At 43.0% G+C, this 10,841-nt stretch overlaps 1 long non-coding RNA gene across 2 annotated transcripts in view; it reads right to left on the reverse strand.

The window, feature by feature from the left end:
• LOC102065644 (uncharacterized) overlaps window positions 1–9,907 on the reverse strand; it is a 28,566-nt gene extending 18,659 nt beyond the window's left edge. Inside the window, exons 1-3 of one of the 2 annotated variants that reach the window (XR_003380460.2) lie at window positions 9,769–9,884; window positions 3,469–3,542; window positions 2,812–2,903 (exon numbers count right to left, since the gene is read on the reverse strand). This is a non-coding gene — a long non-coding RNA (uncharacterized LOC102065644). Of the gene's footprint in view, window positions 1–2,811; window positions 2,904–3,468; window positions 3,543–9,768 lie in introns of both variants that reach the window. The other variant, XR_271107.4, reaches the window with a different exon arrangement.
• Window positions 9,908–10,841: the final 934 nt, after the last annotated feature.

Below are 10,841 nucleotides of genomic sequence, written 5' to 3' on the forward strand. Positions count from 1 at the left end.
CTCTGCAGGGAGGAGTCAGGGTCCTTGCTTTCAGCCGTGCAGAGAGAAGACATTCCCCAGTGAAAAGATGCCTACTGTCTCCAGAAGCCAGTGGGTGTGGGCTGATAAAGAGATCCCTTTAACTGTGGTGCTCATGAGTCACTGGTGTCAGCGTTAAGACATCTTGGGAGAAAGAAGGAAACAAAACTTGTTATTCACTGCCTTTGTTTAGCTGCCTTCACAGGTTTCAAGAGACCTGAATGCAGAGACACTGTGGCATATCCCAACTGTTGACTCCATCAAATAATAAAGCAATCCCAGTGGGTATTAAGAAGCGTGGAATCATTCTAATGAGTCTGGCAAAATCTCATTAGGATGAACAGCAGGTGATGACAAAATATTTGCTCTGTATGCAAATGAATTTTTTCCTTCTCTGTCTGCACGTGGCTGCATGAGCGCTCAGAACAGGAGCTGTCACATAATTACTTACTGGAGTAAAGCACTGCATATGTGGTGGTTGCACTTCAAATATATCAGTGGAAAAATGGGAAAAATTATAGAAAGGAGAGCCCCCTGTATCACCAAATTCTTGCACAATAGAGGGCTTTGCTGGGCACCCAGACAATCCAGCTGTCTATCCAGAAACGCTTTCAAAGCAAGGACATATGGCCTGAAAATTGTCAAAACTTCTCCAAGAGCTGTGAGGATAGAAAACATGATGGAAGAAGGGCAGGGGGCATGCTGAATATTGAGAACAAGGCAAAAATGGCAGATCCTGTTGACAGAGGTATGTTACCTGCACAGACCCAAGTCTGACCTGACCTGCTATTTCTAAAAGCAACTCCTAATCAACCCTGAACCAGCCAGCTGCAGGCTCAGATGTTGCATAGTAAATCACTGCTTTGTCCCCTTCAGCTGTTTTAACATCAGACTGTGTAGCCCTTGATATCTGTTCTGTTCCTGATGGTGTTTCTGGCATAGTACACTTCCATTCTCTCCAGTGTATCATTAATAATGTTTCACACATTTGTTTTTAATCACTTTGGTATTTATTTATTGCTGCAGTCCTGTTCCTACTCCTCATACATGTCAGAGGCAAAATTCTTGTGTGGGGGAAGTGGAAGTCCCCCCAGAGCCCCATTCTTCTGTGCACACTGGTGGAGAGGAGGACAGGGCAGTTGAGTTAAAGGACACTCCAGATTAAATAACCCAAGCTACACAAACAAAAGTGTTCCTGCAGATCTTCTCTCCATTTGCCTGGCAGTCAAAAACCTTCACTATATACTCTCTGCCCATGTAATTGTGGCTTTCTCTGAAAAAGAAGGAGTCAGGGATGCATTTGAAGCCTTCTTTCTAAAAACACCTTGAAGATCCCCAGGACCATGAAAAAATTCCCGGTCAGAAAGGCAAAGGAGTGTGTGTACGATGACCCTGTGCTCTCACCATGCTCATTGGTTCTTACTTGGAGACAGCTGGCTACAGACTGTCCATCAGACAGGGAATTAAGTAAGCTGATTATGAGAAAGAATCATTTGCTTTCCTGCTGAAGTCCTTTAGAGATGGAGTAAAAACAATACACCAAAGAGCAGAAATTTGCCTCCCTTGCCATCCAGCAACTTGCAGCCAAAATCTTAAGGAAGTCAGAGAAAGGGGACCAGTCCCCTAAAATTTCCCTTCCATTAAAAATTAGTTATATGAGGCTTTGTATTCCAAGGACATTTAAATTAGTTATTATGTGAGTTTAATAATAGTGACTATTTAAAATTGTTAACACTGTTAGATGCTGGTAATAGGAATTTTTTAGTCTGTAGATCTTTATGAAAAATGCTTTTCATACTAGTGGTTTGTCATGGTAAAGTCAATGTTATCATTTCTTCTTTCCTAAGTTTGAGTAGTCTGTAAGGGTCACCAGGTGTTGGATCATGAAGTGCACTGGGAAGCAATGCCTAGTCCTCCTGATTCCCAGAGCAGCAGCTTGTGAGCACAGGGAACACTGTGGCTCCCTGTGCCATTGCTGTGGGTCTGGCACTTACAGAGCTACCAGGGCTCCTTCTGAGGCTGGAGGCTTTGGGAGCAAGTTGGATAAACATAATTTTGGGTAGAATGGGGTATGTTTGACTCTCTGGGCATGAGGACTGGCAACACCATCTCTTGAGACCCCAACCTGCAGCCTAGGATTTGATGGCAGTATCCTACAGAGTATTCATCTTAGATTTAATAATTGCATTAAATTGAGGGCTGCAGTGGAAGTGGTGCCAAAATGAGAGCAGGCCAAGAGCTACATGCAGCTCGGGGAGGCGGGCTGGGCGGGGTTTGCAGGGCAGAGCAGCTCGTTCTCACGGCCGGGTTATGGATGTGAGGAAACACGCTCCAACCCAAACCCACAGCACAGCACAGGGGGGCACAGCCGGCTGGCTCTGCTCGGCAGCTTTTGCTGACCAGCAAAAGCAATGGAAATCCCAAGCCCTCAAAAAGCAGTGGTTCTTAAGCAACCACTTTTGCTTTTCTTTTCTATTTTTTTGCTACCCGATTAGCCAAACAACCGAGTGTTTGTTCAGTGGGACTGACTGCAGTAAGAAAACTGGACAGCAATGGCAGTGATTCATTTCAGACCTGAAATGTCATCAGATGTTAGCAGTGGTCTGTATCAGCTGACCAAAGGTCATGCACATGCTGATCCCAAATACTTATTGCTCTGAAAAGAAATCCCATGGAGCTCTCCCAAATGCAGGATAGGTCTGAATGCTCCAGGTTTGGCTCCCTCTACGCAAAACAGTCCTCCACCATGCCCAAGAGGCTTTGTGTCCTCACACTCACGCTCTAATAGCATACCCCCAGGCTGTGATGTGTCTTTGTGAGCATTCTGGAAAAACATCCCTTAGGTGAGTGAGGCACAGCTGTCAGGGTATTTCACACGCTTCCCACTGGAAAAGACAACAAACAGAAAGAAGCATTTTTCTCTCAGAATCACAGGAAAACTACATGTTGTTCAGATGAGATCTTAGACCAAGCAGCCTAGACAGGAGAGCACAAGCCCTAAAGAAGGGGCAGGAGTCAGTTTGTGCTGCTTTGCCTTGGTAGTGGCCCTTGCCTTCTCTTCTTTAGCAGTAGAGAATGGAATGTTATAGAAAATACAAGCACAGCTTACTCATGCAGAGGCATCTAGTGCTATCTGATATGCCAAAACATGTCCTGTATGTCTTTCACCTCTTTCTTCCAAAGGGATATGTTGCATTTAAGACCTCTGTGGTATTTGTCAGGCTGATCAGACCTCTTGGGTACCCCCAGGGATCTGAAACAGCATTAAAAGTCCCTGTCCAAAGAATGAGACCCCCGTGCTGCAAGGTGTTCCGGTTGCTCAAGCTCTCATTTGAGTTTTTGCAGCCTGAACTGAGCTCTGTGCTTTTGCTGCTGAGTGAGTTTGCAATTAGCAGCAGCAAGCACTATATGTTCCCTGCAGTCTCAGAGGTGTCTGTAGAGCAGGCCTACCTTGGACTGATAAATACCTCCAGATAGTCTTCTTGTTCCCATAGGTCACTGGTAGTACTGCTCTCCTAAAAGCCCTTTGAAAATTAAAATATTTTAATTAAAAGTAATTAAATTAACACACAAGGGTCAAAGTAAAAAGAGACTGTAGTGGGCAGATTTTCTCATGGGTTTGCAGTGGGTAAAGAGATCCTATACAATCACGTCATTCTCATAAAAATAATTCCTATTAAAGGTGGGGAAGGAGAGAGCTACCCTGTGATTTCTTTGTCCTTGGCCTGTTCCCTCTGAGACACCAGACCATTTTGTTTTTTCTCTCCCTTATCCTCCAGTCCCAGCCTGTAAATTCCTGACCTGCTGTTCTCAGCCCCACCGACCCTTTCTAACGTGTCTTCAGCATTTATCTCAGAGTTTGCTCCATCCTGCCTCTGCTGTATCACTGCCTCCCAAACCACTGTAACTTTGTTATTCCATTCACTTCCTACTCTTTCCACCTGCCCCTCTAACCTTGGCTGTCCCAGACCCTCAAAGTCAGCCTTCCTGTGTTCTGCAGCTCCCTGAGCTCCATCTCTCTATGCAATCCACCCTGTACCTATCCTTGAAGGACACCACTCCTGCTCTTCCCTTGGCCAAAGTAGATAAGTGCACATTCCCCTTCATCTTTCCCCTACTCAGGGATAGAAATCCACCCATCCAGACCTACAGAAAAATAGACTATGTCTGGGTAGAAAATGGAGACCCTAATCTGGGGGTGAGAAGCTACATCAAGATATAGTTGTTTGTTTAGATAAGCTTCTAGGAAGTCTGGACCATTTTGGAGCATATCCACAGCCATTTCTGTGGACAAACTGTGCTGCTACCACTCATTTGGTGTTTATTGGTAGCAAAATATAAGTCACAAATTGCTCCAAAGCAGGCAAGAAAAGGTTCTTAAGAAGAGAACAGCAGCTAAATTGATGGACACAATTTCCCAAATTTTTCAACTCCCAGTTTTCAACATTGTGCTGAGTTTGCTCTCCAAATGTCTGACTGACAAATGTCGTTTCACTTTTACTTAAAGCAGCTCAGAAGGCAGATTATTATTATTTCCTGGTTTTCCCCTTTCTCTTTGTCTTTGCATAATAAATCAAAGTGGTAACCACTGGCTTACCTAGGTATTTTTGTGAACTCTGGAAACAAGATTCATCCTGTCTTTCAGCCCGTGCTGAGCATTTAAACCAGAAGTCTAATTGCCCCTAGATACCCTCACTAATCACTTTGCCTGAGGCTGAAGCACCCCTACATGTGTCTCACTTCTCCCATACCCAAACCTACCAGAGGCCAAATGTACAAACTGCATTTTGTTCACCCTCCAAGCTGCTTCTCCTGAGCAGATCCAGAACTCCTGTGAGGCTGGCCCACAGTGGCCTTTATACCTTATAGGTGTCAATCCTTTTTGGCAACTCTGCTTTGCAGGTGCTTGGGATTTTCAGAAGCAGATGTATCTCTCCAGCTATGCTGGTTAGCAGGGACAGACCAAGAGGAAATCAGGAACCTGAAGGCATTGCTATCCTTGCAAAGGCTGCTCTGTACCTCCTAGTGCGTGCACAAGGTTTTTCCCTGAGCTGTGCATGCCCACACTTTCATTACAGCAAACTTTGCTGGGAAGTCATAGGATTATCTTTATTTCCGGAACAATACAGATGCAGACAAGTCTTTGAAGCCTTTTTGTTCAATTTAACTTAAGGAAAATTGGAGCCTTCATCTTGGTGTAGAGTTAAAATGTTCCTACTTGAGCTAAGAGAATATCTTCTATATTTTTTTTATCCACTGATTTCTCCTGTCTCCAGAGAAGACACAGAAAATCAAACAGTTTGCTCTGTACTTGCTAACCTTACACTACCCCACAGTTTTTAGTAACATTGGGAACAATAATTTACAAGGTTGTGTCCTGTAAGGGAGCAGTATAACTCCAAATCTTGCGTAAGTGAAACTTTCGCAAACTTCAGCAAGACTTCTTTCCTGCCAATTATGGAAGAACAAAGCATCTACTCTTTCATATTTAAAAAATCACCTCATCCTGGAATCTCAAGTCTTAGGTGTTTTTACTGTGAAAAAGAGCTTCATGGTTATGATAGCAGAATATCAGATTACTGACTCTGTACAACAGTCCTCTGTTTGGCTTCTGTCTACTTCTTAACAACATTTAGTAAAAAGCTGAATGCCTTCCAGAGACGCCTTTAATTTACATGCTAAGAATGTTTATGCCTCTCAAGTGGTCAAATTAAATTGTATCAAATGAACTGTATGGGCTTGACATAGGTTCTAAGGCCCTGTTTAAACTGTTGTGTGTTCATGAAACAATTAAAGCTGAATAAAAAGTACCAAAAGAATTTCAGAGAGGATTAGTTCAAATGTTTAACTGAATTAATGTCTGCCACGGTTAGTTTCCATGGGCATTCATTTGATCTGGCAAAAATGCTCTTTCCTAATCATTTAGCCAAAGTCTGATTGTAAGTCACATCTGTTCTGTTGGGGAAGATAAACAAGGATTCTGCCTCCTGTGATCACCTGTAACTGAACAGCTCTACATCACACCTCCTGCACAGCAGGTGTCCAGCAGCCAAGGTACTCAAGAAAACTTTGGATTTTTACTGATGGTACATTATTTGGCAGGGTCTTAAAAGTAGTAATTCTGTGTGCATTGACTGTTTTTACAGCCCACAACAGCTGGGGCTCAAACACCTCAACTTCACACTTTGCCAACAAGGCATGACTGGAGTCACGGCGTCTCTGGGCGAACACTTTGACATTTCAACAGGTTTTGATGTCAACAGGGATAAGCAAGTCTTCCAACATGGTCTGCTGAACTGATTCATCTTTCCACACAGAGCTTATCTTCACTATCTTTACTTCTCAGTCTTCAGAAAAGCCTTGAGGATATGAGGTAGGAATATGGGAGTATTTAAATGAAGAGGAAAAAGACTGTTTATGATGGTTTTACACAGCAGAGTAAATAGCCCTCATCCTATACTCACTGAAATTGTAAACCTGAAACACAAAATTAAGGTGCAGAGAGCTTAGAATATTTTGTTTACCCCTGCTTCAAATAACAATGTTGCATAGGTTACTACTGATGTGGCAATTAACAACCAGTATCCCAAGCTGCCTAGAGAGGTGCTCTCTCCTAGTTTTCGGTATGATCCCCAAAGGACCTCAGATGGAAACATGTTTTTGATAACCTGATATGAAGGGTGCTCATACAGATCATATACAGATCATATAGTTTTGACACTTGCTCATCAATTTTGTCTGTGAGATCTTAGCAGTCTTAACCAGTGCCATTCCAAAGGTGGACAGAAGTTCTAAGCAAAGCCCAATAATTTATTAACATTTACTGCTTTTAGTTGTGCAACAAAATAGATCTTTTCTTCATGCTTTTGATAAGGGAATAGGTTATGGTCAAACTACGGGGCAACTGGCTGGACTACTACAGTCACGGGATGACTTTGTAACCTCTTCAGCACTACTTAGGGTTATTATCTTTATTTAGCCATTCAATAATGTTTTAACAGATATGGCCAGTGCATGTCTAGAGGGGGACCTGCTAAGCATAAACAGTAAATATTGATCCTCCTGTCTCTTCCCTGGGCACACCTGCCAACGCATCCCTGGTCTTCAGACGTGAGATCTGATACTCCTCTCTGGCACTGCACTTAAATATCACAAAAAGAAACTACTACAACTGGTGATCTTTGCACTGTACTTAACAACATCGGGAAGTAATCGTGGCTAATTGCTATGGCTGTAATTCCAAACCTGGCAGCTGGCAGGGAATCAGAGGCCTCAGTCACATTTGCTGAATGTCTCTCTAACACGCTCCACCAGATAGTTTGCGGCAGTGCTCTCCAAAGCCTTGCCCTTTGACTACTTGCATTTCTCCAGTACTTAGGTAGTTGCTGCCAAGGCTGTTCTCCTCTAGAGTAATTATTTGTGCACTGTAATTTCTTGGAAGCCCAGCTGGCAAATGCTGCTTTCATGCAGGCTGGGTTACATCTATCTAGAGAAAGATTGGCAGTGTAAAGCTTTTAGGGGCACCTAGAGGGAATGAATAAACACTGGTTATAAAGAAAAAGCAGGTTCCATCTGTTCCCACTCAGGTAACTCCTGTTGACTTCAATGGGAGTGTGACAATTTTCACAGCCACTCCATTTGCTTTTGTGGAAATAGTTTCTTTTATATTAACAATAATTCAAAATGACAAACCCCAGAGGTCTCAGGGAGCCAGAGAACTGAAAACACTGATGATGGAGTGTGGATACATTCCCATGATAGTCAGCAGAATGGGTCAGTTGACATTTAACAACAGTCTGTACATCCCAGCAGTGGGTGCCTGGTGGTATTTTCCAAATGCCTTTGGTATTATGGGATCAGTTCTCATCTCAGAATCCAGTTTAGAGAAAGGACCACCAAGACAATTAATTTTAGTAGAAACCTGTGTGCCAGAGAAACCTGTGTGTAGAAACTTCTCTCTGACAGAGGTGTTGCACCTTGGGAAATGCAGACTTCAAGAAAGAGTACTTGTGCTTCCTGGGATGACATTTCCCTTGGAAATAAGCAGTTGACTACATCCTGAAAAGTTCTCACTCCAGCAGGAGTACTCAGGTAACTTCAGAAAGCCCCACATCACCTTTAAAAGGAACAAACACTGAAAGATGGAAAGCATTTCTGATCAAACAGTGGGTGTAGGAAGGTCTGCATTCTGGGCCACCAAAAATTGGGAAAGAGCAAAATTCATAACTGATCTTCTAGTGTCTGGGCAAATGAAGAACAACGTGGTAAATTAAATCCAGTAGCAGCTCTGGGACAGTAGATAGAATCTGACTAGAGACCAAAGAGTGCCTTGAAGGAGCACTGGTTTGTTTTGAAAGGACTGCGGGACCTAATGTTGGCACTTGAACTAGAGCTGCAAAAACAAGATGTGAAATTGCTGCTCATTTTGCTAGCAAAGCCACGGGATCCTACAGACATTGACATATATCACATCCTGCAGTTTTCTGGTTTTAAAAGTAGCACATTTCATAGTACCACAGGACTGTGACCAGAGTTGTGTAGAGATCAAGCTGAGAACTGAATTCACCTATGGGTTCAAGATATCACTGGAGGGCTTCATCAAGAGCCTTTAGCTGTGGTGGCTCTCCCAGCTTCTCCAGTGTGTGCACTGCATGAACCTGGTTTGCCTCTGGACTTGCCCAGACACATTTGGGGCACAGGCACCTGGTCAGGGTACGGTGCCTAAGTCATCCCTTCCCAAGCCCTGCTCCTGGTGTGCAGTCTGCATGTGCAGCGCCCGAGGCAGCAGTGAGGTAACACAAGGCAGAAGGGGCTGCAGATAAGGCTTGGGCACTTGATCCTGTGTCAGAGCCTTTCACTCCCAGACCTGCATAAGGCAGGTGGCATATACCTCCCTTCAGGCTGTTCTGCTGATGCTCCAAAGCCAGGGGAGTGTACGTGACTGCAGAAGAGGTTAAACTGGTGTAACCAACCCAGCACAATGAGAACACTTAGAGGAGAATTCAGCAGGATGCATTTTTCTTTCCTTAAGGTGTCATCTAGGAGATCAAACTGATCTAATGACTCTCTCTTACAGACCATGGCTATTTAAAGATATGTACATCAGTTCTGCATTTAACTCTGTGGCATGCAAAACACCACTTGTGTTCTAGCTGGGCTGGCACAGGCAAATATGATGGCCTCTGCTGACTGGAGCTGAAATGTTGTCCCCCCCCCTCCCCAAGAGTTGCCCTAGGCTCCTTCTGAGTTAAAGATCAAACGCTACTGGTTTGAAGGGCAGCAAAGCTCTTTTCTCAGGCTTAATATATTGTTTTGTATTTGTACTGACATTCCTTCCTTCCAAACTCAGTCCCAGGCACCAGTATTAGAAGATGCTTATGGTACAAAGATTTGTGTTTCATCATAGCACAACACATAGGGCTGGGGCAGACTGAATTTGTGATTGTTTTCACAGGCTTTGGAGCATCTGTAATGAATAAGATGCTAAAAAGAAACTAAGTCAACAATAAATGCTTGAGATTTATGTTTTTTTTCAGGAGCATGGAGAAAGCAAGTAAGAAAGGAGAATGTCTGGGTGATTACAGTTCACCCAGCTCTATTCAGGATCTTCACATGGCTGTGAAGAGCAAAGCACAGTGCACTCCTGTGTTGGACCAACTAGGCTGGGCTTTGACAGTGGAATTGAAAAAGACTAGAAGACTTCAAGATAAATAACACAGCAGGAAAAAGTAATGAAGAAATTAAACTGACCTTCTTTAGAAAAGGGTGAGACAGGATAAACAGGGAGAGATCTTGTTTTGCTTTCATCCTGGAAAAAATAACATTTCTTCCTTTCCAGTTCAGCACAGTTGACTGATTTGGAAACAAATCTGTTTTCTCTGGAAAGATTTATTTGCCCAATGACTTTTTTTTTTTTCCTTTTTTTCTTTTTTTTTTCTTTTTTGGCAAAAAGCAATAGGTTGAAAGAACAAGGCTTGTCTTGTTAGTAGTTTAAAGGGCTCAGTAATTAACTGGTACATTTGGAGGCATGGCATGCAGGATACTTGCTGCAACCTACTTTATTACAGTGTCACAGGGAAGTGCTGTGAAATGGGCAAGAACTTTATAAAAACACTGTTTATTTCTTAGGCAGTATCAGATAGCAGGATTATTTCATTATGAAGTTACGCCAGAGCATTTGCTGAAGTAAGGACACTTTGCCCTGACTTTTGAGGACGTGCTTTCATCTGTCACATGCTTTTTCTCTCTCTCCCTTCCTTTCAGTCTTTCTTTCTGTCTTTTCTAGGTTGGAAACAGAGGGACTCTTATTTAGTCTAGGGACAGCATGCACTTTTTCACATCAGTCCTTTGCAATACATAGTAGGTGCCTTCAAAAAACATTCACATCCTGTGACTTGGCAAATCTGTCACAAGGGTCACTTGTCCCTGAAGCCATCTCCTTTTGCTGCACAATGCTTAGTAATGTTAATCACAGCCAAACCTCTTTAACTCCCTTACATTTTTCTGCCTCTTTTTTTTTCTTTTTTTCTTTTTTTCTTTCTTTTTTTTTTTTTTTAATTTGGTATGATACTGCAGACAATTGCTGGCTTGAAACAGAATTAACAAAAATGTTGGTGGCTCAAAATAGGACTGTAATTCCATGCTGCAGTGTTTTAAGTCCGGGTGACTTGACCTTGTGAAGACCTAAAGATCTGCATCCTGCAGTAACTGTAAATAATGTGGAGAAGTGCTCAGCATTTCTGGAATACAGATACTGTTAGCCCATTGCCTGGATATGCAAGCCAAACTAGAGGCATCTGTATTTGGAAATGCAAAGCAAGTGA

The sequence above is a fragment of the Zonotrichia albicollis genome, chromosome 2 (genome assembly GCF_047830755.1).
Source record: "Zonotrichia albicollis isolate bZonAlb1 chromosome 2, bZonAlb1.hap1, whole genome shotgun sequence".
In the NCBI taxonomy this organism is placed as follows: domain Eukaryota; kingdom Metazoa; phylum Chordata; class Aves; order Passeriformes; family Passerellidae; genus Zonotrichia; species Zonotrichia albicollis.